We start from the raw sequence: 26,123 nt of genomic DNA on the forward strand, positions 1-26,123 counted from the left end.
AATGTTGCTAAGACTAAAGTCAAAGAAATGATTACTATGTTTTCTTCTGGGAGTTGTATGATTTCAGGTCTTACATTAGGTCTTTAGTCCATTCTCAGTTTATTTTTGTATATGTTGTAAGAAAGTGTTCCGGTTTCTCGCGCCTGAGCGGCTCAGTCAGTTAAGCATCTGACATCGGCTCAGCTCATGATCTCATGGTTCATGAGCTCAAGTCCCACATCAGGTGAGCCCAAGCACCACTTCGGGTAAGACGACGCCCCATAATGGGTGAGTATGAGCCCCACTTCGGGTGAGCCCTGCTTCTCTCTCTCTCCCTCTCTCTACCCCTCATGGGATTCTCTCTTCCTCTCTTGCTCTGCCCCTCACTCACTTGCACTCTCTCTCTCCCTAAAATAAAAAAAATAAAGTGTTCCAGTTTCATTCTTTTGCATGTAGCTATACAGTTTTTCCAGCACCATGAAGACGCTGTGTTCTCCCCATTGTATACTCTTGCCTCCTTTGTTGGAGATTAATTGACCATATAAGTGTGGGTTTATTTCTGGGTTCTCTATTCTGTTCCATTAATCTATGTGTCCATTTTTGTGCCAGTACCATACTCTCTTGATAAACATATTCTTTTTTTTTTTTTTTTTTTAAGTTTATTTTTGAGAGAGAGAGAGAGAGAGAGAGAGAGAGGAAACGTGAGCAGGGAGGGGCAGGGCAGGGGGGACAGATTATCTGAAGTGGGCTTTGCGCTGACCAGAGAGCACGATGCCAGTCTCCAACTCATGAACCATGAGCTCATGACCTGAGGCAAAGTTGGACACTTAACCGACTGAGCCACCCAGGCGCCCCCATAAATACCATATTCTTAAACAATCAATGGGTCAAAGAAGAAATCACAAGAGAAAGTAGAAAATACTTGGAGATGAATTAAAATAAACACAACATACCAAAATTAATTAATTAATTGGATACAACAGGGCTAAGGGGAAATTCATAGCTAAATTCAAGCATCAAAAATCAAGAAAGATCTTCAAGCTGAAATGAAATAATGGTAATTAGTAACATAACTGTATATATAAATATACAGCATACTGGTGAAGGTAAATATATGGTCTAACTCTGAATACTCTAATACTGTAATATGATGGTATATTAAACATGTAAGCCTATCACTTAAAAAGTTAAAAGGGCAAAAGTATTAAAAAGAACTAAAGCTGCAAATGACATATACGTTAGTATCCAAAATATATAAAGAACTGACACCTAAAAACAAATAATCCAATTAAAAAATGGGCAGAAAATACAAACAGACATTTCTCCAAAAAAGACATACAGATGGCCAAAAGACACATGAAAAGATGCTCACCATCACTCATCATCAGGGAAATGCAAATAAAAACCACAATGATGGATTGCCTCACACCTGTCAGAATGGCTAAAATCAACACAAGAAACAACAGGTGTTGACAAGGATGTGGAGGAAAAGGTACCCTTGTGTACTGGCAAACTGGTACAGCCACTGTGGAAAACAGCATGCAGGCTCCTCAAAAAGTTAAAAACAAAACTACCCTACAACCCAGTAATCACACTACTGGGTATTTTCCCAAAGAATACGAAAACACTAATTCAAATGGACAATATGCACCCTATGTTTATTGCAACATTATTTACAATTACCAAACTATTGAAGCAGTTCAAGTGTCCACCCAGAGACAAATGGGTAAAGAAGGTGTGTGTGGTGTGTGTGTGTGTGTGTGTATATATATATATACACACACACATACATATATGTGTGTGTGTGTATATATATATATATATATACATATATACATATACATATATATGTATATATGTATATATATATATATACACACACACCACACACAATGGGATATTTTTCAGCCATAAAAAAGAATAAAATCTTGCCATGTGCAACAACATGGCTGGATCTAGAAAGTATAATGCTAAGCAAAATAAGTCAAAATACCATATGATTTCGCTCATATGTGGAATTTGAACAAAGGGGGAAAAAAAAAGAGAAAGACAAACCAAGAAACAGACTGCTAACTGTAGAGAACAAACTGATGGTTACCAGAGGAAAGGTGGGTAGGGGCCAGGTTAAATAGGGAATGGGGATTAAGAGCACACTTATCGTAATGAGCACTGAGTAGTTGTTCAATCACTATTATGGTACACCTGAAACTAATATAACACTGTATGTAAACAGTACTGGAATTAAAATTAAAAACTTAATTTAAAAAAAACTAGCTACAACAATTTATTAGTGAATAGACAATAAAAAACAGGTAAATTATATTAAAAACCTACATGGAGGGGAATAAAAGGGTAGAGGTTTAGTGAGTGAAGTTGTTATCAACATAAAAAAGACTGCTATAAGTTGTCTTATGTAAGCCTCAGGGTAACCATAAAGCAAAAACCTACAGTAGATCACAAAAGATAAGGGGATGGAAATCAAAGCATACAACTATTGAAAATCATCAATTCATAAAGGCAGCAAAAGAGGAACAAAGGAATAGGGAAACTACAAAACAGCCAGAAAACCAGACGGCATTAGTTAAGTCCTGACTATCAATAAATAATTACTCTAAATGTAAATGGATTCAATTCTGCAATTAAAAGGCATACAATGGCTGCATGGATTAAAAAAAAAAATCAAGACCCAAGTATATGCTGGCTACAAAACATTCTTTTCAGGTTTAAAGACATGCATATGCTCAAAGTAAAGGTATGGAAAAAGATATTCCATGCAAGGGAAACCAAAAGAGAGCAAAGGTAGCTAACTTAGACAAAATAGATATTAAGCCAAAAACTGTAACGAAAAACAAAGATCATTATGTAATAACAGAGGCTTAATTCATCAAGAGGATATAATAATTGTAAATATGTATACAGCCAACATCAGAGCACCTAAATATATTAAGCAAACACTAACAGATCCTAAGGGAGAAATAATATAATTAATAGTAGGGGACTTCAATACCCCACTTTCAACAATGAATTGTTCATCCAGATGGAAAAATAATACAGGAAAGTTGGACTTAAACTACACCTGACACCAAAAGGACCCAACAGACATATATACAGAACATTCCATCCAAGAGCAGCAGAACATACATTCTCTAGGACAGATCATATGATAGGTCACAAAACAAATTTTAGCAAAAATTTTAAAAGTGAAATAATACAAAGTATCTTTTCTGACCGCAGTGGTCTAAAACTAGAAATCAATAACATGGAGAAAAACTATAAATTCACAAATATGTAGAAATTAAACAACAGACCCCTGAACAACCAATGGAGCAAAGAAGAAATCAAAAGGTAAATTAAAAAATATCTTGAAGTAGGGGCACCTGTGTGGCTCAGTTGGTTAGGCATCCAATTTCAGCTCAGGTCATGATCTTTTGGTTTGTGGGTTCAAGCCCCACGTTGGGCTTTGTGCTGACAACTCACAGCCTGGAGCCTGCTTCAGATTCTGTGTCTCCCTCTCTCTCTGCCCCTCTCCCTCTTGCGCACATGCGCACACTCTCTGTCTCTCTCTCTCTCAAAAATAAACAAACATAATAAATAAATAAATAAATAAATAAATAAATCTTGAAATAAATGAAAATGAAAACACAATAGGACAAACTTATGGGATACAGCTAAAATAGTTCCAAGAGGGAAGTTTACGGCAATAAATGCCTGTGTTAAGGGAAAAAAAAGATTTCAATCAACCTAACTTTACACCTCAAAGAACCAGAAAAGAACAAACTAAGCCCAAAATTAGGAAAAGAAATAAAGATCAGAATGGAAATAAATTAGATTAATGGAACAAAGAGCTGTTTGTTGCTTTTTTTTTTAAGATAAAAATGGACAAACCTTTAAGCTAGATTAACTCAGGAAAAAGGATAATTCAAATAAAATTAGAAGTAAAAGAGAACATTACAACTAATACTACAAAAATAAAAAGGATCATGAGAGACAACTATAAACAATTATATGCTAACAAACTGGAAAACCTAGAAGAAATAGATAAACTCCTAGATATATACAATCCATGAAGACTAAATCAGGAAGAAACAAAATCTTAATGAAACAATAACAAGTAAGGATATTGCATCAGTAATCAAAAACCTTCCAGGGGTGCCTAGCTGGCTCAGTCAGTAGAGCATGTGACTTGATCTTGGGGTCATGAGTTTGAGCCCCACACTGGGTGTAGAGATGACTTTAAAAAATAATAACAAAATTAAATTAAAATTTCAAAATAAAAAACTAAAAAACTTCCCAACACAGAAAAGCTGAGGACAAGTAGTTTCATTGGTGACTTCTACTAAGCATCTAAAGAATTGACACCAAAACTCAAACTGTTCCAAAAAAATAGAAGAGCGAGGAATACTTCCAATCATGTGTTCATGAATCCAGCATGACTCTGATACCAAACTATATGATGTCATGGAAATGTGGAATCTAAAAAAGCCAAACTCAGAGAAACAGAACAGTGTGGTAGTTACCATGGGCTGAGGGTGGGGTGCATGGAGGGTGGAGAAATTAGCCAGAGTACAAACTTCCAGTTACAGGATTGACAAGTTTTGGAGATTTAATGTACAGCATGGTGATTACAGCTAATAATACTATATTATACACTTAAAAGTTGCTAAGAAAGTAGATCTTAAATGTTTTCACCACACACACACACAAATGGTAATTATGTGGTAAGATGCAGGTATTACCTAATGCTATGGTGGTAATCATTTTACAATACATAAGCTTATCAAATCAACCCACTGTACGTATCAAAATTATATAACATTACACAGTTAACCCTTGAACCACACAGATTTGAACTGTATGGGTCCAGGGGCGCCTGGGTGGCTCAGTCGGTTAAGTGTCCAACTTCAGTTCAGGTCACGATCTCACGGTCCAAGAGTTCGAGCCCCGTGTCGGGCTCTGTGCTGACAGCTCAAAGCCTGGAGCCTGCTTCCGATTCTGTGTCTCCCTCTCTCTCTCTGACCCTCCCCCGTTCATGCTGTGTCTCTCTCTGTCTCAAAGCTAAATAAACATTAAAAAAAAAAAAAAAAAAAGAGTCACTGAGAGCAGAACAAAATTAAAAAAAAAAAAAAAAGAACTGTATGGGTCCGATAAATATAATACACTACTGTAAATACATTTTGTTTTCCTTATGATTTTTTGATTATTTTTTAATGTTTATTTATAAGAGAGAGAGAGAGAGAGAGAGAGAGAGAGAGAGAGAGCAAGCAGGGGAGGGGCAGAGAGAGAGTGGGACAGAGGATCTGAAGCAGGCTCCATGCTGACGAGAGCCCAATGTGGGGCTCAAACTCCCAAACCGTGAAACCATGACCTGAGCCGAAGTTGGAAGCTCAACTGACTGAGCCACCCAGGCACCCCCTTATGATTTTCTTATGACATTCTTTTCTCTAGCTTACTGTATTGTAAAAATACAGTATATAATACATAAAACATACAAAAATATATTAATCAACTTATCTTATTGGTAAGGCTTCTGGTCAACAGTAAGCTATTAGTAGTTATATTTGGGGGAGTAAAAAGTTATACATAGCTTTTCAACTGCATGGGTGGGTTGGAATCCCTTAACTCACTATTATTCAAGGGTCAACTCTTTTCAATTATATCTCAATATAACTGGTGGAAAATCCCCCCCCCCGCCTCCACCAAATCTAACTATTTCCAAGTAACTTAACTGAATCCTAGAACAAAATTCAAAACTATTTCTGGTAATACAAAAAATATCCAGCACCCAACAAGGTAAAATTAAACACAATATCTGGCATCCAATCAAAGATTACCAAGCATATAAAGAAAAAACACAACCCATATTGAGAAAAATAATCCAGGGAAACCAATCCGGAACTCATACATATGTTAGAATTAGCAAACAAAAATTAAAACAGTTTATATAAAAGTCTAGAAAATACAAACTAGAAAGAAGATCAGTGGTTATGGGGTAGAGCAGAGGTAGAGGGAACAGTGGGAAAGGGAAGACTTACAAAGGGACATGAGAAAACCTGGAGGTGATGGGTATGTTCATTATCTTGATTGTGGTGATGGTTTCATATGTGTATACATATGTCAAAACTTAGTTTGTACACCTTAAGTAGGCGCACTCTGTTGTATGTCAACTATACCTGATAAAACTGTTTTTTGTTGTTCTGCCTCTAGGGAGTAAAATTAGAGCATAGAGAGAAAAGAGTTAGGGAAAGGTACTGCTTTCTGGTTTTTTACAAGCCTTTTTTAGCATGACCTAGATTTTAATCTATTTTTTAATGTACTGGATTTTTATATTTTTAATTTATTATTTTGATAAAATAAAAACTAATTCAGGGTGCCTGGGTGGCTCAGTCGATTAAACATCTGGACTCTTGGTTTCAGCTCAGATCATGATCTCGCTCTGTGGATTCGAGCCCCAGAGTGGGCTCTGTGCTGACAGTGCAGAGCCTGCTCAGGATTCTCTGCCTCCCTCTCTTTCTGCCCCTCCCCTGCTCACAAGCATGCTCTCTGTCTCTCTCAAAATAAATAAATAAACTTTATTTAAAAAATTAAAGAAACTTTTAGGAAAGGGAATGAAACAGATGGAGAGAATTTCATAGATGTGGTAAGATTTGAGCTGGAACCTGAAAGGAGAGAAAGGAACTGAAGTCTACTGAGCCTATTAAGTATCAGGTACTGGACTTCACACTACACACATGCTAACTTGCCTCTCACGACAACCTTGTGAAACATTGTTACCTCAGTAAAGGAACAATAAAGTCAGGCTAAGAGATTATACAATTTACCCAAATTTTCGCAATAAACAAATGGCAGCACCAAGATTTTATTCCAGGTCTATCTGTCCTTACAGCCAACGTTCCCACCCCACCCCCCTTTTTTCTAATGTTTATTTTTGAGAGAGGGAGAGAAAGAGAGAGAGCACAAGTAGGGAGGGGCCAAGAGAGAGGGAGACACAGAATCCAAAGAGGCTCCAGGCTCTGAGCTGTCAGCACAGAGTCCAATGCAGGGCTCCAACTCACAAACTGTGAGATCATGACCCTGAACTGAATGAAGTCTGAGGCCTGACCAACTGAGCCACTCAGACACCCCCTCCTTTTTTCTTTTTTAAGAGAGAGAGAGAGAGAGAGAGAGAGAGAGCGAGCTCCAGTGCATGAGCATGGGAGACAGGCAGAGGGAGAGAGAGAGAATCTTTTTTTAAGTTTATTTATTTTTGAGAGAGAGAGAGACAGAGAGAGCGAGAGAGCAAGCAGGGAAGGGGCAGAGAGAGGGGGACAAAGGATCTTTAAGCAGGCTCTGTGCTGACAGCAGAGAGCCTGATGCGGGGCTCAAACTCACAAACAGCGAGATGAAGACCTGAGCTGAAGTCAGATGCTCAACCACTGAGACATCCAAGTGCTGAGAGAGAGAGAGAGAGAGAGAGAGAGAGAGAGAGAGAGAGAGAAGAGGAGAGGAGAGAGAGAGAGAGAGAGAGAGAGAGAGGAGAGAGGAGAGAGAGAGAATCTTTTTTTTTTCAACGTTTTTTATTTATTTTGGGGACAGAGAGAGACAGAGCATGAACGGGGGAGGGGCAGAGAGAGAGGGAGACACAGAATCGGAAACAGGCTCCAGGCTCCGAGCCATCGGCCCAGAGCCTGACGTGGGGCTCGAACTCACGGACCGCGAGATCGTGACCTGGCTGAAGTCGGACGCTTAACCGACTGCGCCACCCAGGCGCCCCAGAGAGAGAGAGAGAATCTTAAGCAGGCTTCATGCTCAGCAAAGACCCCAACGCAGGGCTGTGACCGTGGGATCATGACCTGAGCCAAAATCAAGAGTTGGATGCTCAACCAACAGAGCCACCCTGCTGCCCCTAAATGTTCTTCCCTTTAAATGCACAAGCACAATGTTTGCACAAAGGTCCTTATTGATGTTTTAAAAATTATATCAAAGAATATTCTATTAAAAACGTTTTATGCCCCCTCCCTGCTTGTGCTTTATCTTTCTCAAAATAAACATTAAAAAAAATTTTTTTTAAATGGGGACACCTGGGTGCCTCAGTCGGTTAAGCATCCAACTCTTGGTTTTGGCTCAGGTCATGATCTCACAGTGGTGAGTTCAAGCCCTGCATTAGGCTCTGCGCTGGCAGTGTGGAATCCACTTGGGATTCTCTCTCCCTCTCTCTCTGCCCCACTCATGCTCTCTCTCAAAACAAATAAGTAAACATTAAAAAAAAACTTTTTTAATGTTTTAAGTAAATTCCCAATTGTACAAATAGCAAAGTAATTTGCCAGGTGGAAAATATAAGGTGGGGAGCCAGAAAAATTGATGGTTACATATTTAAACAGTAGTTACCAATAGCTTTAAGTAAACCTGCAGAACATGTTGAATACCGTGCCATTCAGAAGGGCCCTAGGATTCAAACTAACAAGAATCTTTACTGATGGCTGAGATAAAGGAATTGAAATATGCCCAAAAGTACAGATAGTATTAAATTTTGCTGAGATGTCAATACTACGGAGGTCAGAAACACATTTTGAATAACCTGGAAGGCAGGGGGTAGGAGAGAGTCCTACAAACTATAGGAAACTCAATTAAAGGTCAACACAAAGTTTTACAAATTAGAATGAGGAACACAAACCTTAAATATAGGCTAGTGTGAGAGACAGAATAAGGACAACTGTGAGAGAAAGATCCAAAGGCAGAAAAATGACAGTAGACTATTCTTGGGGAAAATCTGAAACTATCTCAAAGCAAGATTTAGAGGTAAAAATGGAAAGAGCTGGATAGTGGTCATCCTTCTCTCTGCTTTAATTCAGCATCTCTTTGGACTGTTTACCTATTTGTGGCACCCTACTTTAAACAAACAGATCTTAAATAATGAGAGAAGAAACTAAAACAAAGGAATCATTTACTTAATTAGTAAAACATGTCATATGAGAAAGGCATGATTCTGGTCTTTAAATACCTGAAGGACTGCTAAATTACAGGTGAATGAGGTGTAGTGCAGTTGTAAAATATTACAATTAAAATCAATGAAGTTACAGAGAAGCAGATTTCCACTCAATGTAAGGCAAAACATTCTAAAATTAGAGCTGTCCAAAAAAAAGTGTAATAAGCTGCCTTATTTTGGGCAGGGGCCATGTCTTACACTTGTATGCTTCTCCCTTAGCACAATACCAAGGACAGAGCAGGCACTCCAGAAAATCTGATAGAATGAATAAATGCATGCATGTATGCTCAGTGAAACCAGACTATAATTTTTCCTTTATCCTCTGGCATTATTCATAAAAGTACATGTTTCTTCTCTTTTGATTTAACAATGGTTATAGCAGACAGCAGCTTGTTTTGCTAAGCTTTACATATGGAGAGAGATGAAAGAATGGATGAATTAAGAAAAGACAGGGGTGCCAGGGTGGCTCAGTCAGTTAAGCATCTGATTTTCGGTTTGGGCTCAGGTCATGATCTCACAGTTCGTGAGTTCAAGCCCCATGTCGGGCTCTGCTCTGTCAGCACAGAGCCTGCTTGAGATTCTCTCTCCCTCTCTCTCTGTCTGCCCCTGGCTCTCTCTCTCAAAATAAATAAATAAACTTAAGAAGAAGAAGAAGAAGAAGAAGAGCATTAGACATACTCTTTTTTAAAAGTATAAAAATACCATATTGTAACAAAAAAAGTGAAACTGAATTTTACATGTTTTTAATAGCAAATGCATCCTTGCTATGAAACATAAAGAAATTTACACTCCTAAATTTCCTCCCACCTCTCTTCCCCTATTTACTTACTTTTATTAGTCATTTCCACATTGTCGAAGACCATATATTTCACATTGTCAAGGATTATGTTTAGCTCTGTAAGCCACATTTTCCATTCTTGTGCTTTTTTAAATAACAGCTTTATCAAGATATAATTCACATATCACAAAACTTACCCTTTTCTGTACAATTCAGTAGTTTTAATACATTTACAGATTTGTGCAATCATTACTAATTTTAGAACATTTTCATCAGTTCAAAATGAAACCCCACACCCATTAGCAGTCAACTCCCCATCTCTCCTTCCCACAGTCCCTGGAAACCACTAGTCACTTTCTAGGTCTGTGGATTTGGCTATTTTGGACATTTCATATAAATGAAACTATACAATATGTAGTCTTTTGTGTCTAGCTTCTCTCACTTAGCATAATGTTTTTAAGGCTTATCTATGTTGTCGCATGCATGTGTCTATAACTTCATTCTTTTTTATTGCCAAATAGTCCATTGAATGGATATGCCACATCTTGTTTATATATTCATCAAGTGGTCATTTGGATTATTTCCATTCTTTGGCTATTATAATGTGCTATGAACATTCATATACAATTTTTTGGGTGGACATGTTTTCAATTCTCTTGGATAGATACCTAGGAGAGGAATTCCTGCATCATATGGTAATTCTATGGTCATCCTTGTTTTTAGCCTCAGTTCTCCATTTAATGGATATAGTACCTTTACTAGTTTTTTCCCCATGACTGTTCTTCCCATTTTGCCTTTTTTTTTTTTAAATGTTTGTTTTGTTTGTTTTTTTTTTTTTTGAGAGAGACAGAGCATGAGCGGGGGAGGGGCAGAGAGAGAGGAAGACACAGATTCTGAAGCAGCCTCCAGACTGAACTTTCAGCAGAGAGCCTGAGGCAGGGCTCAAATCCATGAACAATTGAGATCACGACCCGAGCTGAAGTCAGACGCTCAACCGACTGAGCCACCCTGGCACCCTTTGCCTTTATTTATTTATTTTTAATGTTTATTTATTTTATTTATTTTTTTGTTTTTTTGAGAGAGAGACAGAGCAGGGGAGAGGCAGAGAGAAAAGTAGACACAGAATCTGAAGCAGGCTCCAGGCTCCGAGCTGTCAGCACAGAGTCCGATGCGGGGCTCAAACCCACAAATCGTGAGATCGTGACCTGAGCTAAAGTTGGACGCTTAACCGACTGAGCCACCCATGCATACACCCCCCTTGCCTTTATTTTTTTTAAACAAGTTCTACTTGTTTAGATTTCATCAGCCATCTTCACATAGTTTTTCAGGGGGTTATACGCGTTGTATTCCCTGACATCTTGAGTCCTTGAGAACATTGTGCTCTGCGTTTATTCTCAAAAGATGACTTAGCTATGTTGGGATCTCTCTTTCCTTCAGAAGTTTCTAAGTATTGTGCTGTTGTCTTCAAGATTGAACATTACTATGGAGAAGTTTGAAGCTAGCCTAAATGTTTCCCTTGTAGAAGACTTGCTTTCTTGCCTAGACTCCTGAAGGATTACTGCATTATACTTAAATCTATGTATTTTGGTAGATAATAGGTATTGAAATCAGAAAAAAATGCTACACCCACTCTCTCTACACAGCTAATAAAACATAATAAAGACATTATTGACTCCTGAGTCAGACTGACAGCTTGAATCTGTAACTGCAAGCTGTAGTGCTACACCTGTAATTTTTAATAGCATCAAAACATGTCACATACTTAGATACAAAATCTAACAAAAAAGGTGTAAGACAAAATATTAATAAAACTCTAGGCAGGTTTTCTGGGTACAAATTGAGAAACTGATTTTAAACTTTATATGAAAATTTAAAATGCCAAGAACAACCCAGACAATCTTAAGTAACAACAAAATTAGAGTATTTACACTACTAGATATCATGGCCTATTAGCAAGAATAGACAAATAGAACAGAAAAGATCCCAAGAGCAAACTTGTATAGTCACCTGATTTATGACAAACATGGCCCTGCAGTGTAGTAACAGAAAAAAATGCTCTCTTCTGGATGACTAGATACTCACATGGGAGGAAAACAAACTTGGATCCCAAACTCACACTTCTTATACAGAAATAGATTCAAGATGTACTGCTGATCTAAACATGATAGGTACAACAATGTAACTTGTAGAAGGAAACACAGCAAAACATCTTGATGACCTTGGAGCGCCAATGAGTTTTTAAACAGGACACAAAAAGAAGTAACCACAAAGGCAAAAAAACTATAATATCAAGAAGCTAAGGCTACAAAGTCAAGCTAAGACTATAAAGTCAAGAAGAATAAAAGGTTGTTTTCAAAAAGCTGATTTAAAGAATAGATATGAAATTGCTTTAATAAGGAGATATAAATGTTAGCTAATTTAACTTTACTGACCAAAAAGAATGCACATAAAATGACCATGAACTGAAAAATTTTTGGTTAAAAAAATGGTGTAAGTCCAAGACCAATCAAATTCTAAGTAGAAGTAATTTAGCCTTTATTTTCTATAATTCATTTACATTAACATTTTAATTTAAAATTTTAAAAACAATATAGCCACATTGTAGAAAATATATAAGGAAAAGAAGAGAAAAAAATCCATTATTTTACCATCTTAAGACACCCATTTTTATCATTTTGGTGTTTAAGGGAACCCTAACCAAACTCAGAGTAATTTGAACAAGAAAGGTTTATGATAAAGAATCATTAACTATGAGAGAAATGGAGTAACGAAAGATAGCCAGTAAGAAGTAAAAGGAGGCACCTCAGTTGGTTAAGTGTCAGACTCTTGGTTTTGGCTTAGGTCATGCTCTCATGGTTGTGGGATCAAACCCCATGTCAGGCTCCACACTGGGCATGGAGCCTGCTTGAGATTCATTCTCTCTCTTTCTCTCATCCTCTGTCCCTCTCCCCCGCCCCCCCCCCCCACAAGTAAAGAGAAGTCTACAGACTATAGGAATAGCAGATATAAGGAACAGTCCACTATCCCTAAGACGGAGACAGAACAATAAAAGAAGAGGTCCCAGCCAGGGCTGAAATCTAGACCTTGTGGGAGAAGGAAGGCATGGCCATAGCTCATAGACCAGCAGAAAAGTTTCCTGTGGTGCCACACCTGCAGAGCTTTCTGAAAATCCACCCTTCAGAACTTGTTCTTCATATGCCCTTCTAGGAGGCCAGGGAAGCTGATCACATCAAGTGGGGGAGCTACTGACTAGAGTAAAAACTGACCCAGCTTTAGGATCTGGGCGCTAGGGGAAGCTTCATGCACTGTAAGAGACAGATGCTAGTTAAGCCACTTGCACTGCAAGAGCTAGGCACTGGAGAAGCCAAGCCAGCACACCAGAACCAGGAAGGGAAACCCTTCCCTCTTGCAATGTCTTTCCAGTGCCCTCTACTGACAAAGTTTAACATTCTGCCAGCTGCCAAAAGAAACACTGAAAGGGCCCAGTTCCATTTTCACAGAGCATGCAATGAATGATGAATTTGGGGCTGACGGGTAATAAGCTGACAACTAACACAATTATAAAACTATGTTTTCATCCATCAGGCCTGGGCATAACTATGGTTAGTGAGGGTTCCCCAAATACCAAAATGATAAGAATGGTTTTTTTAAGATGGTAAAATGATTTTCTCTCTTTTTTTTTCTATATTTTCTACAATGTGGTTATATTGGTTTTTTAAATTTCAATTAAACTATTACTAATATAAATGAATAACAGAAAATAAAAGCTAAATTACTTCCACTTAGAGTTTAATTGGGTTTGGGGTGCTCCCAGAAAATTCAAAGTTTTTTTTTTTTTCCAGGAATAAAAACCAGAGATTCATTCACATACTACACAATAAGCATACCGAAACATTAAAGCAAAATTTTTTTTCATAGAATCCTGCTTGAAAATAGACTTAAGGAATTTTTTTAAATCTGAAACTATGATATTTTTATATCCCCAAACACAATTTCTTTTTATTCTCCCCAAAAGTAAATTTGAAACAACTCTGAATAAAGAAATAGTATGAAGACGTTTGCCTCGGGATGACAGTAGGTGGAGCCAGTGTGCAGGGCAGTCTCAATAGTTCTCCGTAATTTGGCCAAATACATAGAGCCCTGGGGCAACTGGGCAAACAATTGAGAGCTCCGTTGTATTTATAAGTGTATAACCACCACCCAGAACTAAAGATAAAAAAACAGAACCATTAAAACCTGGTAAAGCTGAAAAAATTATCTATATTGGTTCACTGCCACTGTGAGGAACCCTCTTGCACAGTTAGCTAATATACTAGATGAGTGAGAATTGTAACTGGTTTGAGCCTGAAAGCAACCTGGCACTTTCCCCAAAGCAAGTTCATTTTGTCAAGTATTTTACTGCTTATGCAAATGTTCAAATAATGTCAAAGTTTCCCAGAACTTCAGAGACTCTAGAGCTGAAAGAAGACAGGCAGATCACCTAATTTAATTTCCTCAGTTTATATCAGGCAACATTTTATTCATACCTACTACCACTCTCTAGCTGTGTTAACTTAGGAAACTTATTTATGCTTAAGACTTGGTTTCCTGACCTGTAAAATGAGGGGGAAACCCCAAAATATTTAAATTATTTAAATAAGTATGATGAAAACAATAAATATGAACCCCCAAAATCATTTCTCATATGGCAAAGATCCACTGAACATTATGCAGAACTTCCACAATCTTGCTATGTTAAGAATTAAGGGCTGCCTGGGAATTGTCTTGGTACTTAGATCTGAGCTCAGAACAGCAGTCACAAGGAAGAAAGTCTGTCTTCCAACCCAGACCAATAACAAAGAAAGTTGCAATATATGCTGGTTCACTCAGAGTTAAAAAAAAAAAAAAAAAAATCATATAAATATTATAGTATTAGGTACTCCTCAGTATAGTGTCTTTTAAGACAGATATCAGCATAAAAAACAGGAAATCAATTCAGGTATGTCTTACTTTTTAAAAAATAATAAGCACAAATTCAGTTCAACTTGACAAACATTTATTAAGTATTTCCTATGGGCAAGGCAACTGAGATGGGAAATGGGAAGAAAGGTTAGCAGGTGAATAACCTTGGTTCCTGTCCTGAGAATGCATGTAGACAATTCAGTAGGAAAGGGAGACAGGGAAACAACTAGGAAGGGATAATGGCAGGACCAACAAGCACCCAACAACATACCCAGGGGAAGGGAGGGAACCCAAGAGGAGCTTCAGTATGCAGCTAGCATTTGAGCTAATTCCTGAAAGTATTTATATCACTACTAATACAAGAGTCATTCTGTTTTCTTTAGAGTGAATATAGTAGCTTCCAAAAATTATTTATGAAAACTCATTTTACATATTATGTTTTAAAACATACTTTCTTGGGGTACCTGGGTGGCTGAGTCAGTTAGGCTTCTGACTTCAGCTCAGGTCATGATCTCACTGTTTGTGGGTTCAAGCCCTGCATCCCGCTCTGTGCTGACAGCTCAGAGCCTAGAGCCTGCTTCAGATTATGTGTCTCCCTCTCGCTCTGCCCCTCTCCCTCTCACACTCTCTCTCTCAAAAATAAATAAAACATTAAAAAAAATTAAAACATACTATTTTCACTTTTCTGCATGTAAGTTATACAAAAATGTATGTTTTTAATTTTATTTTTTTGAAAAAGTACATACACATGTGCGAGCAGGGGAGGAGCAGAAGGGGATGGAGGAGAGAAAGACAGAGAGAGAATCCTAAGCAGGCTCCATACTCAGCACAGAAGCCAATGCAGGGCTTGATCCCAAGACCCTGAAATCATGACCTGAGCCAAAATCAAGAGATGGATACTCTACCCACTGAGCAACCCAGCTGCCCCTATACCCAAAATATTTTTAAACCATTTATTATAACAATGAAGACGTTCATATACGTTAAAGAGGAAGTACATTTTAGGTTTGGGAAGAAAGGCCAAGTACATAGTAGTAAAGAGATAACAGAAGAACTTGGGAGCTCCACATCATTTATGGCTCAGATAAGCCATAGTCTAATAATATGGAGGTTACAGGGAAGGGGAAAGACTCCTAGCAAAAAGATTACCTATATATAATGCCTCTTTGAAGAAGGCTCAAAGATGAGAGCTGAGAATAAACAATTAACAGATAAGAATGATGGAGAAGACATGAAGAAGAACAAGGGAAGTAAGACCGTCTTGAACTCCCTGCAGAAGTATTTGGTTAAATGAAGATTTCAAATTGATACAAAAAGGTCAAAAAAGGGGAAGTTTCCTAACCATGTTCAGGATGAAGAAGCATTTTGAAATTACAAAATCAGAAAATAATTATTTTGATAATTCCTACTTCCTCTCCATTTTTACTGAAACCTTCTTTTCAAGGCTCAATTCAATGAAGTAAGTTTTGCTTAATCACCCTACTGAAAATGATCACTCCCAGCACTTACTGTTCTAACCCTTCATCTGGCACTTAGCACAGATAGCTCTCTCTTCACTAAATCAAAATGTAAGTATTTATGTCTATTTCCTTAAGTTAAATTTCTTGAGAGCAGCAGGCTTACATTCATTCACTCATTCGAAAACAAGTATTTACTAAGCATCTATTATGAAAAGCACTATGAGGGAATACAAAAGAAAACAACAGATTCTGCTCTCATGCGGATTAAACTAGTGCCAAATTTACAAAAAAGTAAAGGTATTAAAAGGCTAACAGACGTTAAAAAACGGGGGGGGGGGGGGGGGTGGACCTGGGTGTCTCAGTCAGTTAAACTTCTGACTTTGGCTCAGGTCATGATCTCACAGTTCATGAGTTCCAGCCCTGCATCGGGCTCTGTGCTGACAGTTCGGAGCCTGGAGCCTGCTTTGGATTCTGTGTCTCCTTCGCTCTCTGTCCTTCCCCCACTTGCACTCTGTTTCTCTCTCAAAAATAAACATTAAAAAAAAAAAACTAATAGACATAATTTTAGATGGAGTTCAATTATGATGTAATGGGAGTAATTCTTGACTCACAAATTAATCTCATGTATCAGATTTATCCTTTACTCAAAATTAATCTCACTACAATTTTTCACTCACTCTTCACTTACTTAGAGCTGAAATGCATCAGTTAAAAACCATGAACACACAAGTCCTGTAAAACACATTTAAAATTTTATACTAAATTAACTTTAACAAAAATACAGACTTTATTATTATTAAAATCTCACCAAGGACATCATCCCACAGTTTTATGATTTATTTTCAATGTTTTTTACAGTGGCATAAAAAACTTAAATTGCTTAAAACATGCCACAAAAAAAAAAAAAAGTTTCTTAAATAGCTCATTCTCTCATATAGTAGACACAAAGGAAACAATTTTTTTTTTTTTCTCACTGCCCTACTGCCTCCAGTTACTCTGATCAAGACTCCCAGGGATCCCTCTCCAAAGATGAGTGTTCTGGATTCCATAACTTCCTTTTTCTTTAATGATGTATCACTGCTTTCTTTAATCCAGAAATAGAGATCTATCATTTTTTTAATGATCAAATAGTATTACATTGTCTGGATATAATTTACATAATCAATCCCTAATTGGTAGACAGTTATTTCTAGGTTTTTACATTGAAAAAAAGTACTGTAAACATCTGTAAAAAAAAAAAAAAAAAAACTGTAGTTTTCTAGGGCTACCATAATACATGACCACAAACTGGATGACCTAAAACAACAAAGATTTATTCTTTCACCGTTCAGGATGACAGAAGTCAGAATATCAAGGTATCAGTAGGACTGGAGGCTCTGGGGGAAAAACTGTCCATGCCTCTCTCCCCTTGTGGTTGTTAGTAGCAATCCTTGGTGTTCCTTGGCTTGTAAACACATCACTCCAATCTCAGCCTCCATCTTCACACTGCCTTCTCTGTGTGTCTCCATGTGATTGACTGATTGATTGATTGATTGACTGATTTTGAGAGAACAACAGAGTGCAAGCGGTTAAGGAGCAGAGAGAAGGAGAGACAGAATCCCAAGCAGGCGGGGTTGAACTCATGAACCATGAGATCACAACCTGAGTCAAGATCAAGAGTCAGATGCTTAAGCAACTGAGCAATGCAGGCACCCCTGTTTTCTTCTTCTTATAAAGATATCAGTCATTGGACTTAGGACCCACCCTAAATCCAGCATGACTTCATCTCAAGATCTTTAAATTGTATCTACAAAGACCCTATTTCCAAAAGGAAATAGGTCACATTCTGTGGTTCCAGGTAGACATGAATTTTGGGGAGACACTATTCAAGCCAATACAACATCCTTGAACATACTTGTTTATTCATTTTACTAAGTTCACAGGATGAATTTCCAGGAGTAGAAATCTCCTCTTAGAGAAATTGCCCAGCTTCCTTTTAGAGTTGGCTCCTTAGCTCCTGCTGGAGGAGGTGGCAAGTTATAAGATCTTCCCCGTTCCCTTACCCCCTCAACAAATCTCACACTAATTCCAGACATTGTCTGGAAAATCAGGATGCAAATAAAAATGACACACTTTTAAGCACGTATATCGGAAGGTGGTGTAAAGCTAAAGCCAAGCCATCCGTATTTAGGCCAAGTATATAATGAAGCAGAGAAAGCTGTTTTATAGAGAAAGAAGAAAAAGGCAGATGGGCAGATAGTAGCAGATATTAAACACCATATGGTAGCAGAGACTGTAGAGAGTAATCTTAGGAACTATAAAATGACCTTCCAGCTCTAAAAATAGCCATTTTTTTTTTTTTTATGAATAGAAAAACAGTGTATGCCCAGGGGTGCCCGGGTGGCTCAGTCACTTAAACACCTGACTCTTGATTTCAGCTCAGGTCATGATTTCACAGTCATGGAATCGAGACCCATGTCAGGCATGGAATCTGCTTGGGATTCTCTCTGCCCCTACCCTACTCTCTCTCTCTCAAAATAAAATTAAATAAATAAATAAATAAATAGCCTTATAAATCTGAACAGTTAAAATTCAAGGTGAAAACAAAAGCATACAAGAAAGTCACCTACATGTCCCTTATACAATGTCTACATGAGTTTAACAGTTGTCTTTGCTCCCAAAAATATAAAAGAGGCAAACACAGAAACAGAGATATAAATGCACCAAGAGCATGTCCACTAAAAACAAATTCGCTATTAACAACACAGGAAACAACAAGTGTTGGTGAGGATGCAGAGAAAAGGGAACCCTCTTACACTGCTGCTGAGAATGCAAACAGGTGCAACCACTGTGGAAAACAGCATGGAGGCTGCTCAAAAACAGAATTACCCTAAGACCTAGCAATTGTACTACTAGGTATTTACCCAAAGGATACAAAAATACTAATTTGAAAGGACACATGCATCCCAATGTTCATATACCAGCATTATCAACAATAGCCAAATTATGCAAAGAGCCCAAATGTCAATCAATTGATGAATATAGAAAGAAGATGTAGTATATATATACAATGGAACATTACTCAGCCATACAAAGAATGAAATCGTGCCATTTGCAATGATGTGGAGTGGAACTACAGAGTCTAATGCTAAGTCAAAGAAGTCAGTTGGAGAAAGACAAACACCATAGGATTTCACTCACATGTGGAATTTAAGAAGCAAAACAAATGAACATGGGAAAACCAAGAAACAGTCTCTTAATTATAGAGAACAAACTGATGGTTACCAGAGAGGAGGTGGTTGGGGGTGGGTGGGGGGAGATGGGTGAAACAGGTGATGGGGATTAAGGAGGGCATTTGTGATGAGCACCAGGTGTCGTATGGAAGTGCTGAATCACTAAATTCTATACCTGAAACTAGTATCACACTATATGTTAACTAACTAGAATTTAAAGAAAAATTTGGAAGAAAAAAAATTAGCTAAATAACACAGGTTTCACAATAAACTCTTTGATATGGTGTCCAATGAGTCGTAATTTACAGAACACTTTCAAGTGCAGAAATAATAACCATGTAACAATACAAAAGTTGCCAGACAGAGTATATTGGTATTTCTCCTAAGAACTGATATTTGGCCCAATCTGTCATAAAGAATGTTTACTTCCTGAATTTGTACCTTAGAATATATCACCATTGTGGGAGAGGGGGGTATCTTTAAAGTGGTCGGAGAAGCTTTAAATAACTGGGATATTAAACTGGCTGTCTAACATCCCAGTTATTTACTGATTACACTGATCCACTCCTCCTGTAGGAACAGTTGACAAAAATGAAAAAAAAAGAAATTCAGATCAAGAGTCGGATGCTCTTCCAATTGAGCCAACAAGGCACTCCCACCCTTTTATTTTAATAAAATAAATGAACTATTACTGATACAACCAAAGTCACCTATCTCTCCAGTCCAATTCCCCTTCACACATTTCCAGAGATGATGGCTAGTGTTAATTTGGATGCATAATTGTAATTCACTTAAAATTTATTTTATATATATGTATATCCATAAACATAGTTTTGTTTTATTTTTATCTAAATGGGATAACTGTGTATATATTATTCTGTAAAAAGTTTCTATAAATAAAAATTACAATTGAGAGTTCCATTAGATAATTACACTAGTTCATTTCTTTCAACTGGTATATAGTATGCTTTCATTGGAATATACCAAATTTTATTTATCTATTCCCATACCACTGGACATTCTAGGTTTTTGTTTTTTCATTAAACGATATTTCAGTGAACATCTTTCTTTACAGACATTTATATAAGCATCTTGCTCATTGCTTTATATGCATATAGAACAGTCTTCCTAGTCGGGGAAGAAGAAAAGGAAAAGAGGAAAGAGACGGAAAAGAGTCCTGAGTGATCATGGGAGGCAGCAGAGCAATGAGCAACGGATGGGAATGTTTACTAGAGTAGAGTTCCCTTATATTCATTCTCACTATCACTGCCGTATTTCAGGGCCACTTCACTTTTATGAGGTTTAAAAAAAAAAAAGAGTAAAGTAAGAAAAAATAAAAGAACAATGCATATTCAATGTACTATTCTACATGAAGGGAGTCAACAAATTTTTTTTTACTTTTGATAGAGAAATAAACATAGGTTCAATATATTTTAATTTAAAGTAGGCTCAGAGAATAAAAATAAATTGTATCTCCTAAATAACTTTTCAAAGACATGGAAGTATTCATCATATTCACTGAGAAAAATAAAGCCACAAAATATTACATAAGGAACAGTCATATATTTTTACTTTAAAAAATATGTGTATGCGCATATAGAAAGAGGGAAAAAGAAAGTGTGGAGGACATACAGCAAACAAATTAATTGGTTATAAGAAACTTTCCACGAGGCCACAGGTGTGGGTTGAGGGTGAGGTCGAGATGCAGGAGTTGGTACCACGGAATCTAAGCCACCGCCTATGCAGTTCGATTGTGCCTCATGGGCCTGCATGGGCCAGGTCTGACGTTTACATTTCATTTTGTAATACAGTTCTATGGCAAAGTGATTACTGGTGCTTTTCATTTTCTTTTTCTGCTTCTGTGTATTTTCTATATTTCTCTTCACAACATTTTAAAGAGTTGAACCATTTATTTAAGTACTTCACCAAGTCTAAACTACGCACTTCATGAAAATTTTACCACTCTTTCTCCTAGGCTTAACATTGTGCTTGGCATATGGAAAGCAATCAGTCAATGTTTGCTGGCTGATTCAAAATGTTCTACAATAAGAAATTAATTACTTTCTAATAAAAACATGAAAAGCTGTTTCCGCAAAGAAAATTCATATGAACATAACATCAATTAAAAAAATACATGGGGTGTCTGGGTGACTCAGTTGGTTAAGCAGCACGGAGCCTGCTTGGGATTCTCTCTCTCCCTCTCTCTCTCTCTCTCTCTCTCCCTGCGAGCCCCCCACTCACGCTCACTCTCTCTCAAAATAATAAATACATATGTACAACATACCAGAATGGACTTTCACAGAAAATGGTATCAATTCATTAACCCTTAGCTTCGCATAATTGATGAAAACTTCCCAGAAGAGATAGTATCTGAGAGTGCCTTAAAGGGTGAATAGGAATTAGGCAACTGTAGAGAACAATTTTCAAGGCAGAGATAACACACAAATGTGCAAAAGCAAGAAAGAACATGGTGTACCTAGGAAACCATGACAAGTAACTTTTATTATGTCTAGGGGGCAAGTTGTGTCAAGAGACACAGCTACTTTGATAAACTAGAACTAAGATAAGCATGGATAACGTGTCTATGATGTCCTCACCAAATTACGCAAAGTTTGAACTCTATTCCAGACAGCAAATGTTGAGCAAGTGATGAAGAGGAATGATAGAAACGAGTAACTTTAAGTAAGTAATCTTAACTGAAGTAACTTAAAGATAAGCTTGATAGAATAGGTGTACTAGGGAGGGGACAAATAAGATATTACTGCAATAATCCAAAAAATGATGATGAGGGATTGAACTAAGATGGCTGCAAAATGGGAAAGAGGGAAGAGAAGGCATGAATGACTAATTTAAGAGTTTTCTATGATAAAAGAATATATTCCTAATTGTTATTCCCAATTGGTTATGCAAAAGGCAACCAAAAGCATATAAATGTGTATTTATTACTTTGCTGAAAAATAAAATGTCAAAAGTGTTAAGAAAGTTACCCACTTCCTTTCCATAGAAGAAGAAAATAACTTTAAATATGCAGGGCCACTACCATGAATATTTCCAAAACAGATTTTTCATTACAATAAGGTGCTCAGGATGGTGGTTGGCAGATAGTAAGTGCCAATAAATGAGCTGCTATATTAATATTGTTGCTTTTAATATTACCAGAAGATCAAAAAATGAACTAATTTTTCCCTAGGAATCTGTATATTCTTTAACAAATAGTGCTTCCTCTTTAAAATCTTTTTTTTTTTTTTAATTTTGAAGTACAGTCAATATATGATGTTAAGTTAGTTTCAGGTGTATAACACAGTGATTCAAAAGTTTTATACATTATGGAATGCTTACCATGATAAATATATTACAATATTATTGACTATATTCCCTATGCTGTATGCCTCCTTGAAATCTTGTCCTGAGTTCTCAGAAATTTAAATCTTCCCTGCTGCCTAGAACATAAAGAATTCATAAGACTTAATTGTTGAAAAATAAATAAAAGAGGAAGTACATAAAACTATTTAGCAGTGGTAGGGAGGTCACCCATAAGGATTTTATTTTATTTTTAATGTTTATTCATTATTTTTGAGAGAGACAGAGTATGAGTGAGGGAGGGACAGCAAGACAGGGAGACATAGAATCTAAAGAAGGCTCCAGGATCCGAGCTGTCAGTACAGAGCTCAAGATGGGACTCAAACTCACAAGCTGTGGAGATCACGACCTAAGCGGAATCAGCCACTTAACTGACTGAGCCACCCAGACACTCTACCCATGAGGATTTTAAATATGTCTGTGCACAGGGTAGGGCCCATTTTCTGCAACAAATAATTATATCTTCTTACTTCCTGCCAAAATATATTCTATTAAAACCCCTCTGCAAAGAAGCAGCCTCCAAAAAGTGAAATGACAAAGACTATGTACGAGTGGACAAATCTTTTTTAGTAGGCTAGAGAGACATTTCTCAAACTGTGGTTTGTGGAGGTTAATTATTTTCATAATTCTAAGAATTCATTACCTTATTAACTGCATGGACATTTGTACTTGTTAGAAATAAGCCCATTGACCCAATCAAAGGAGTGATGCAGAGACTTGGAGCACAGTGAAGTTTTAATCAACATTCTTGCAACAGTGCATGTCTGATGGACAGGTACACTCAGGGCAGTTACAGCAGACAATTTATCTCCTAGCATGCAAGCCCCTCCCCTGATTCCTCACTGGACGAGTACTACAGAGATTACAGCCTTACCAGGACCTCACCTATACCCATATAAGGCAGAAAGCAGTTTGACTGGAACAAATGTACATTCCCTGAGGTGATGCAGACTTTCAGCCCCTCCTCCCTTTGTTCTTTGGAGCATGCTCATTACAAAGCCTGGGAAAATAAGCCCGTGAAACAGAGAGAGGAAGAAGAACCAGGAAGTTAAGTATCTAAAGGTTTTGGACTCCATTGGGTGGGGCCGGGGGATGGTATATATTTCCAATAGGTTGTAAACCTATTGTTAATTAGACAGCACAGCTTTTATTTGCTATTTCTGAAAACGAATCATCTCCTTTACTTCCCACAATCATTCTCCTTTTTTAAGTTGATTCTATTTTCATTTATATTTCCTTTATTTTTGAGGTCTCACTCAAACATGTTCAGCAAGTGGTGGCTCTCCTCCTCAGAGTCAGGTTTATCTTCCAATAATAATAGTTTATTTGGGGCATAAGGCACAGACATTTGTTTTATAAGGCTCTGGTCAGCCCCCATTTCTCTTCCCGGTTGTTCCCTCTCAGGTCCTACCCTTATTGGCTTGATAGCTCTCAGTGCTGAACTGTCCATTCCTGATTGGCTTGATTCCATTGTATGAGGGGTGGTCGAGGGCCATATATTCCTTGTGGGTCATACATTCTAAGGTCTACTACTTACTTTTAGTTCGGTCTTTTGTCAAATTCCTGAAGGAAACCTGAAGGGCAGTAGGTGGTGTCTGTTACATTCTTAAGAGGAAACTTATGCCCAAGGTTCCTCTTGGCAAGGGGGTTTGCTGTGGTCAGACACTCCCAGAATTGTTCCAAAATATGTGTTTTTTTTTTTTTCCCACGCAGGGACCTCAGGTCCTAACCTTTCCGTCTCTGCCTATTGAATCCTATTTTCCTATCATATTCCCTGAACACATGACTCCTAACTGCCATTAGGAATTGGGATGACAACCCATCTTAATTGCTTCCTGCTGAAAGGGGATAATGACAGGAGAACGGTAGTCAGGACAGGTTCAGAAGTCAATCCAGAGGTCCAAAATAATGGGAGGGCATTTGGAACATCTGGGCTAGCAAAATTTTCTTGGATGTCTTGTTTTTCTGGCATATGCAATGCCTTCTACAATGACATACAAAAAGAACTAATTAGACCAATAAGTATTAATATTCCAAATGCAGGGGCACCTGGGTGGCTCAGTCAGTTGAGCGTCCGACTTCAGCTCAGGTCATGATCTCACAGTTCTTGAGTTCAAGCCCCGCGTCCAGTTCTGTGCTGACAGCTCAGAGCCTGGAGCCTGCTTCAGATTCTGTGTCTCCCCCTCTCTCTGACCCTCCCCTGTTGTCTCTCTCTCTCAAAAATAAATAAAACATTTAAAAAAAAATTTTTTTTAATACCCCAAATGCAATGCCTCCTAGGGAGGAGGTCATACCATAGGAAGAAAAAACACCTTGTAGCCATCCAAAAAGTCTCTGACATGTCTGGTCACTTTTTTTTTTTTAATTTAGCTATAGTTTTTCCTCCCTCTTCCATATTTATTTGGATATTGTGATATTGTTGGTTAGAATAATGAAGCACATGTATGGAAAGAACCTAAATGTCCATCAACTGATGAATGGATAAAGAAATTGTGGTTTACATACACAATGGAGTACTACGTGGCAATGAGAAAGAATGAAATATGAGCCTTTGGGGGCGCCTGGGTGGCTCAGTCGGTTGAGCGGCCGACTTCGGCTCGGGTCATGATCTCGCGGTCCGTGAGTTCGAGTCCCGCGTCGGGCTCTGTGCTGGCAGCTCAGAAGCCTGGAGCCTGTTTCGGATTCTGTGTCTCCCTCTCTCTGTCCCTCCCCCGTTCATGCTCTGTCTCTCTCTGTCTCAAAAATACATAAACGTTAAAAAAAATTAAAAAAAAAAAAAAAAAAGAAATATGAGCCTTTGTAGCAACATGGATGGAACTGGAGAGTGTTATGCTAAGTGAAATAAGCCATACAGAGAAAGACAGATACCATATATATGGTTTCACTCTTATGTGGATCCTGAGAAACTTAACAGAAACCCATGGGGGAGGGGAAGGAAAAAAAAAAAAAAAGAGGTTAGAGTGGAAGAGAGCCACAGCATAAGAGACTCTTAAAAACTGAGAACAGGGGCGCCTGGGTGGCGCAGTCGGTTAAGCGTCCGACTTCCGCCAGGTCACGATCTCGCGGTCTGTGAGTTCGAGCCCCGCGTCAGGCTCTGGGCTGGTGGCTCGGAGCCTGGAGCCTGTTTCCGATTCTGTGTCTCCCTCTCTCTCTGCCCCTCCCCCGTTCATGCTCTGTCTCTCTCTGTCCCAAAAATAAATAAAAAACATTGAAAAAAAAAAAAATTAAAAAAAAAAAAAAAAAAACTGAGAACAAACTGAGGGTTGATGGGGGGTGGGAGGGAGGGGAGTGTGGGGGATGGGTATTGAGGAGGGCACCTTTTGGGATGAGTACTGGGTGTTGTATGGAAACCAATCTGACAATAAACTTCATATATTGAAAAAAAAAAAGAATAATGAAGCACATGAACTAGTTTTTGGTTCTGAATCCTC

At 37.8% G+C, this 26,123-nt stretch overlaps 1 protein-coding gene across 3 annotated transcripts in view; it reads right to left on the reverse strand.

Moving 5' to 3' along the window:
• Positions 1-26,123, reverse strand: part of ACER3 (alkaline ceramidase 3) — a 175,809-nt gene that overhangs the window by 115,433 nt on the left and 34,253 nt on the right. The window contains exon 1 of one of the 3 annotated variants that reach the window (XM_058687693.1): positions 19,774-19,871. The exons of 1 other annotated variant lie outside the window; for it this stretch is intronic. The gene's annotated coding sequence lies outside the window, so the exon portion shown is untranslated. Of the gene's footprint in view, positions 1-932; positions 1,000-19,773; positions 19,872-26,123 lie in introns of those variants that run through there. One more of the 3 variants, XM_058687694.1, reaches the window with a different exon arrangement.

The sequence above is a fragment of the Neofelis nebulosa genome, chromosome 10 (genome assembly GCF_028018385.1).
Source record: "Neofelis nebulosa isolate mNeoNeb1 chromosome 10, mNeoNeb1.pri, whole genome shotgun sequence".
NCBI lineage: Eukaryota > Metazoa > Chordata > Mammalia > Carnivora > Felidae > Neofelis > Neofelis nebulosa.